We start from the raw sequence: 8,071 nt of genomic DNA, 5'->3' as shown, positions 1-8,071 counted from the left end.
GGGGGGGGGGGGGGGGGGGGGGGGGGGGGGGGGGGGGGGGGGGGGGGGGGGGGGGGGGGGGGGGGGGGGGGGGGGGGGGGGGGGGGGGGGGGCAGGAGTGGGGAGAGGGATCGGAGCAGTCGGGACAGGGAGCAGAGGGGTTTAGATGGGTTGGGAGTTCTGGCGGGGGGCTGTCAGGGGGTGGGGAGTGGTTGGATGGGGCGTGGGAGTCCCAGGGGTCTGTCTGGGGGTGGGGGTGTGGATAAAGGTTGGGGCAGTCAGGGGACAAGAGGCAGGGAGGCTTAGATAGTCCTGGGGGGCAGTTAGGGGCAGGGGTCCCAGGAGGGGGTAGTCAGGGGACAAGGAACGGGGGGAGGGTTGGGAGGTCAGGGGGGGCGGGAAGTGGGAGGGGCAGGGGCGGGGCTAGGGCGGGGCTTCTCCCGTCCTCTTTTTTGCTCGCTGAAATATGGTAACCCTATGGTTTGGGGTCTTTAGGTGCTACTGGAATGCAAAAAAGAAACAGTACCATCATTTCTGTTGGGGGGGAGGGTGTTCATGTGTATTTTGTCCCATTTTATATGAAAGGATGCAAATTTTTCTTGATATTCCACTTTGAGACTTATACCGTATGAGTAAGTGGAGCTTGAGGAGGTTAAAGAGCAGATGAGCAGGACATACCTGGAAGTCTTGAACCATTATTTTAAGACCCCTGGGATCATTTGGTGGTACAATGTATATGGGTGCTGAGTGCCACTCCCTAAAACTGTTTACTTCCTTGGTTTTGTTTATAGGTTTTTCTATAGCAGTCATCACTGCAGTATCTGGATGCCTCACGGACATTAATGAATTTATCCTTATCACCCATTGTGTGTGTGTGTGTGTGTGTGTGTGTGTGTAATATCCATCTTCAACTCAGCCTATGGAAATGGGCTGGGCAAAAGGAGTTAAGAGGGAGATTTTTCTTTCCCAACTTCAATAGGATTCTGCAGGAGTAATGGTCCAAGTAGGTAGATCTGTCAGCAAACTGAGACCTTATTAATTGTTTGGGGTTTCTTTCCTTCCTTACCAGAAACAATATAAATTGTGTGGTGAAGATTACTTTTTTAGTAACCTGCAGTTAGAACAATAATTGTCAAGGTCAGAAATAGGAACTGCAGAAGTCAAGGAGGTCCTGGAAAGTCACGGAATCCGTGATCTCTGTGACCGACTCGCAGCCTTAATTATAATATTTTGTATTGAATTCAGATTATTTTCAAAAGAAAAACTTGTAATAAACAAAATCAAAAAAATCCATACGTTTTTATTCATCCTGCACTGTATCTACTGAGGGAATTTTTAAATTACACTATAAACCAGTCCTTCATAGGCAACGTACTGTGATACCTCTGCAATTCATTGATTTGCTATCAGGTCCTCTTTGCATTTCCTGTCCTTGTGTGCCTTGTGACACAATGACCTAAAAATATGCAGATAGCTGTCCGAGAAAGGAACAAACTTGAAAACTGGTCTCTGGTTACTTATTTTCCAGCAAGTTTTCAAGTTTCATAAATATTGGCACAGTCTGTTCTTACAGAACATTGACATCACTTATAAACATTGAATCATTTCCCTTGATTTTTCTCTCAATCCTTTCTGGTATGTAGAGGTTGAAATAACACGTAAAACTTTCCTAATGTTTTTTACGTAGGCTTGTCTCTTTGCCTTATAAGTGCTCTCTTATTCATGTGTCTAGAGACATCCGTAATAATCTTAGAAAGAAATTTGGTGAGTAGTTGGTGTATTAAATGCGTTTTCCTGTCTGCTTAACCCAGTCGTTTCTTTGCAGCAATATCTTTGTTTCAATAGCTTTAATTTCTTCCTCTGAATCTCTGTTTCAAAACCAAAAAGTAAAATAGACTTTCAGTTCTAGTATTTGAATAAATCCAGGGGGTCAAGATTAATATTTACTATTGATCATGGTAATAACCTATACATTCATTTGATGTGCTCTGTTATATCTTTGTAATGTATAAATCTGGATTTTTCACTAACCTTTTGTGAATATTTACCATGGTCTCTAAAATGCATAGATTTGTCTGAATGATAGACAAATTCCAGAAACTTTTTTGGTTATTCATATTTAGCTTTTCTGTGGGTGAAAGGTTTCAGTATCTTCTTCCGAAAGATTTTAAACTCTGAATGCTCATTCTAAGAGTGAAATCCTGGCCGCATTTGAAGTCAAAGGGAGTTTTTCCACTGACTTCACAGAGGCCAGGATTTCACCCTAAGTGTTCATTTACCTTAACTCTTTCACACATTCCAAATTCTAATCTTTCTTTACAAAAGTAAATACTTCCTGCTCTTTCAGCCCACACTCCACTTCCTCACTAAAAAGAGTTACTATCGTATATTCACTATTCCCATTTATTTCACTATAACTGGACATTTTTGTAAATGCAGCTTCTTTCTCTAAAACATTAGTTTTTCTATTTATTCTGTTTTACAACCAATGCAAACATAGGCAAGTCTTTTGAAATAACCAAGGAACTAATACACATTACCCAATTCATATGCTTTTGAATGTTCTGTTGTCCCTCTGAGTTTTTGTACTAACAAAAACCTCTTGCTAGTGGAAATAACTGTTAAATTGATGCTTCCTTGCAATTAAATTGCACAGGCTAAAATTTCTGGGCAAAAACACTTAAAATAAGTTTTTAAAATTATACTTTGGAATTCTAATTGCTTATGCAAACATTTAATGAGTAAATATTACTTCCTCTGGTCTAACTATTGAAATCTAGAGCCGTACATTTCACCCTTGGTGAATAGTTTTTGTCCCAGCTTCTAGCACTATAATCTATGCCCCCTCTTTTTCCATTCTTTTACTGTCAACTTAAATTAAGCTTTGATGATAATAAAACTAATAGCAGTTATTGGAAAAAGTAAATCTCTTGCCTGCCATTTATTCCATCTGTGTGCCATTTAAAAATTAGTCATAAATTGAGGGCCTTTCTGATGTCCCAGAATTGATGCCCTATTTTAGGCTTTGTTTGAAGGATTTAGTTGCTAGAGAATAAAGAGATGCATATCAAAAACTGTCTCTGAAGCTTTTAATTGAACATCAAAGCTAGACTATGTTGTAACTATTAGTTATTACCTACCATAGATGGTAACGCTTATGTAAGTAAGCAATGGCATCACTTATACTATATATTTTTCCAAGCATTTGGACAATTGAACTATAAAAGTTCTGTAACTAACTTGTAGTTGGTAATATAAAGTGTGCTGTTGGGTTATGAGAGAGGACTTGGATGTGTATACTGTAACAATTCCTCCCAAACTGAATGAGCTCTTGTCTAGACAGCTGGCATATTGATGAATAAGCTTTGTTTCAAAATTGAAAAAATGAACTGACTAACATGGAGGAAAATCCAGTGGGAACACTGAAAATATAGCTATCAGAAGGCAACAGACAATAGCTATGGTCATGGATTGTTATTTAGATTGTGTTAGTACTGAAAATGGAAAATGTGCTAGTTTCTTTTTAAACAGGGTAGTACAGTTCCACTGAAAATATAGTTCCTGCCTCAAGAAATGGCAACTCCACTATACAGTCTCCAAAATAGATAGTGTTTAGTCAATGTTAATTTCAAAACCATTTTTAATAAGGCTTTACAGTACAACATTTTTTTTCCTAAACTGATGTGATGTAGCATATTACTGTGGTTCCCCGCCCCCCAGGATTACAAAATGTCTTCATTTTCATAAAACAAGGATTATTATCCCTTTCCCCCAGGATACAATGTGAACTTTGTCATACTTAGTAGTAATCCTTACTTGGCTTGCCTTGAGAATGTCCTTGATGGTTCACTGACGCAAGACATTTGCTCCCCCCCTCGTCCCCCACCCCCAAAAATGACACATGGAAAAATAAATAGTGACAGCATAAGCTTAGATGTCAGCACCAGGGCTCATTTTGTAACCAAATGAAATCAATATCTAGACCAGGGGTCAGCAACGTTTGCTACGCAACTCGCCAGGGTAAGCACCCTAGCGGGCCGGGCCAGTTTATTTACCTGCTGACGCGGCAAATTCGGCCAATCGCGGCCCCCGCTGGCCGCGGTTTGCCGTCCTGGGCCAATGGGGGCGGTGAGAAGCGGCGCAGGCGAGGGATGTGCTGGCCGCAGCTTCCCACCGCCCCCATTGGCCCAGGATGGTGAACTGTGGCCAGTGGGGGCCGCAATCGCCCGAACCTGCCATGTCAGCAGGTAAATAAACTGGCCCGGCCCGCTAGGGTGCTTAACCTGGCGAGCCGCGTGCCAAACGTTGCCGACCCCTGATCTAGACATTCTGCTGGTCTGAAATGATTGTTTATGATGTATATTATATGTAATATATGCTGTGGTATAAAGGTTTAAATGGCATGAATTTGGGCTGGTCACATTACCGATGAGTAGAAAAGCCTTAGTTATATACATCATCCCATAAGTGCCAATAAGACCTTTAAATCACAATATATTGTGTTTTTTGTACTCATCTCGTGTTTCAAGAAAAGCTATTCTAGCAATTCTCAGAAGATGTTGTGTGTAGTTTTTTTAAAGTATTGGGACATTTTCCATTAGCCTATAAAGGCTTTTCTACACTTACCGGGGGATCAATGTGCGGCGTTCGATGCATCGGTGGTTAATTTAGCGGGTCTAATGAAGACCCGCTAAATCGACCACAGATCATTCTCCCGTCGACTCCTGTACTCCACCGGATCGAGAAGAGTAGGGGGAGTCGATGGAAGAGCATCTCCTGTCGACATTGCGTAGTGTGGACCCCATGGTAAGTAGGTCTAAGCTACGTCTACTTGAGTTAGCTATTCACGTAATTCAAATTGCGTAGCTTAGATAGACTTTTCCCTGTAGTGTAGACAAGGCCTTAGTTACTATAGGCAGGTCTACACTAGAAGTGCTACAGATGTGCTGCTTTAGAGCATCTGGTGACCATGCTCTATGGTGACGGGAGAGCGCTCTTCCGTCGGCATAATTACTCCACCTCTCCGAGAGGTGGAAGTTCTGTTGGCAGGAGAATGACTCCCGCCAACATAGTGCCGGTGTGGACAGTGCTTAGGTCGCTGTAACTTGTGTTGCTCAGGGGGTGTCTTTTTTTTCACACCCCTGCATGACATAAGTTAGACCAACTTAGTAGTGTAGACTTGCCCTATGAATCCAACTATCTAAGGGTCATAGGGAGAAGAATTTTATAACTAATAATCTGTTAGAACATTTAGGGCATTTTTAATCTAAAAATAACTACAGTGGAAGAGAGAGAACAAACTTTAAAGTCATAACACTTATAGATATAGAAAAGATACCACTGATGCAGGACTAAATCTTAGCCACACTTGGGGTTGTACAAACATAATATTGTTTTGGGGAGTGAAATGAGTGAGAGAAACATACCACATTTGGGGCAGAAGAAGGAAATCTTTTATTATACTGTTATGTTAGAGGCAGGAAACCATGGGGTGGTTAGAGGTAATCCAGCCTGGCCCAGCTTCCCTCTCCCTCCTTTAAGATAAGTGTATCCTGCCTATGGTTACCATCAGTGCTTAATTTGTGCCAGGGCTGAGCACCATCACCTCCAGGCTTGGCAGTTCATATCCCTGGCACTTCTTGGCTTCCTATGTCAGTTATGAAAGTAAAAAAATTGCTTCAGCACCGGCACATAACTGGTTGAGCCCTGGTGCCTTTTATTACAATACATCCTGGAAGTTGGGGGGGGGGGGGGCTGCAGGAATTGAAAAGTTGTTTGTATCCCTGCAGACTGGCTGATGCATGTTCTAATGGCTCACAACTTTAAGCTCAGTCATACCTGATTGATCATGTACCAGAGGTACACAGTCATAGGGGTAATTTCAGTAGATTTCCATAGAGTTTAAGGCCAGAAGGTATCATTTTAGTCTGACCTCTTGCATATCAGAGGTCATTAACTTTCACCCACATACCCCCTTTGTATTGACTAAGGCATGACTGAACACGTTCAAAGTACAAGACTAAATGTGAGTAACTTGTATATTTTGTGACTTTGGTGAAAACTTATTCTGATTCATTTAAATAGAAGATAATAGTGACACATCTTCCTTTTCAAAAAGATAGGGGAGACCATGAATTCATCTTCACTGTTTAAGTACATAAATAGCAGGTTAAATTTTTGGTTTCTACACTTAAGATCATGTACCAAGTTAATATTTTTACTTATCAGTCTATCTCTTCTCTCCCCCACAATCTTCTCTCCCATTTTACTGTAGATTGAATCATCATTGAAGAAAACCCAGTCATTACTTTTAGATATCCTGTAAGTATCTTAACATTTATTTTGTTAAAGGCAAAAAGTTACAAGTGTTTTTCTTTCTTTATTTTAAGTTTGGACTTGTTTTCATCAAATTTATGGCATTTTTTGGATTTCCAGCTAATCTTGATAGAATGGAAGTCTCTCTCAAACTACTACATATTTTACAAATTAGCTAAGTCATCTATTTAAAAACATCATCTTTTTACCATTGAATCTGATTGGAAACTTCCACAAAATGCAGCCTCTGTTTTGCCTTAACATGAATGTAAATGGCAGTGTGTGTGTATGGTTTGAACTTGCATTGCTAGTTATAGAATCAAGGTCAGCAACTGCAGATCTCTCTATTGCAAAAGAGGCATTTTGTCAACTCCGCTTTTTTTCTTTCAAATAAATGTTCTGAAATCTCTATCAGCATTTAGGTGCCTAAAATGTTTCAATAAAACTTTAAATGAAAAAAGTAAAGTAACGGAGGTATGGGTTTGATACCAAGATCAGCTGAGAAGAGAACACTGAAACACATCTGATATTTAAGATCATGCCTTTTATCCAAGATGTGTGGCTAAAATGACTGAGGATGGCAAGCCTTCACCACTTCCTTTTAAGTGTGACAAAAGATCAAATTCAGGATTATTACACCTAACCCCTAAATCTAGATTTGGGTAGTCTTAGCCAAAACATTACAGGTGAAATTGGATAACAGGCATTTTATAATAGTTGCAGTCTACTCTTCTGGTACAATAATCACATTTTGGTTTTAAAAAGCAGATAACCTTGATAGCAGTGAGTTTAAAAAAATGGATTAGTATATTGTGAAACTTCTTGATAAATCATGGAGGAACTAAAACTTTAATTATCATTATTTTATTTGCATTATAGTAGTGCCTAAATCAGGGGCCTATTGTGTTAGATGTTGTAAAAACAGTAAGACAGTCCCTGCCTCAAAGAGCTGACAATCTAATTTAAGACCAAGATGCAACATTGGGTATAATAAACAATGGGAAAGTGTGTTGGAAGGAGAATGAGAAGCAATGGCAATAATGTTAATATTGACCATCTGTGTGCAGAACTCTGTTTCATTGTATTTTAGAATACAAATCCAACTACAGAAGCCCACTGTATAAGGGTAACTAGTACTTGTATATTATATCAGTGGGTGGCAGACAAAACCCTAATGCAGGTAGAATAGGTGTTCATTTTAAATTACCGGTAGTTAATACAAAAATCATCTTAAAATGTTGTTTTGGGCCATATGCTTCAGATAAGTATGAGTTATAGTAAATGTAAGGATTCTTAATAAAGTGCCTAATAGACTTAGCATTCGTTGCTATCCCCTGTAATTCTTCAGTATACTTACACAATGAAAATACCTTTACCGTGTAACTTAATCACTCCTTTCATTGTGTTGGGGGCACTGTACAAGCTGTTTAAACACCCACGTTAAAATTAATACTTTGACAGCCTATGCTTTTTCTACAATCTTTATTCCAGTTTAGAATTATACTTATCTTGGTACCAATACTTAGATATATTTATCTTCTATGTTTGCTAGTTTGTCTCCGGATCTTCTGGCATATTAAGGGACAGGTCTCGCAGAAAAAAGCAGTGTTTGCATTTGAAAATGGGGGAAGAATGTATGTTAGATGTCAATCCATTCAATCTCAAATATGTGTCAAGGGACTTGAGTAGACTGACCCTTGCTCCTATCGATTTGTAAATTCTCAGGTCCCAGTTCTTCTGCCTTTACTCAGGCTGAGTAGTACTTACTCAACAAGTA

The 8,071-nt window shown here is 39.9% G+C and overlaps 1 protein-coding gene across 2 annotated transcripts in view; it reads left to right on the top strand.

Annotated features, from left to right (window-relative positions):
- Positions 1-8,071, top strand: part of ACSL4 (acyl-CoA synthetase long chain family member 4) — a 50,217-nt gene that overhangs the window by 22,043 nt on the left and 20,103 nt on the right. For both annotated transcript variants that reach the window (XM_034781569.1, XM_034781570.1), the window contains exon 2: positions 6,254-6,300. The gene's annotated coding sequence lies outside the window, so the exon portion shown is untranslated. The remainder of the gene's footprint in view (positions 1-6,253; positions 6,301-8,071) is intronic.

The sequence above is a fragment of the Trachemys scripta genome, chromosome 9, assembly GCF_013100865.1.
Source record: "Trachemys scripta elegans isolate TJP31775 chromosome 9, CAS_Tse_1.0, whole genome shotgun sequence".
Lineage (NCBI taxonomy): Eukaryota > Metazoa > Chordata > Testudines > Emydidae > Trachemys > Trachemys scripta.
Note: the sequence above shows the minus strand (reverse complement) of the source record. Positions and strands in the feature narration are given on the sequence as shown.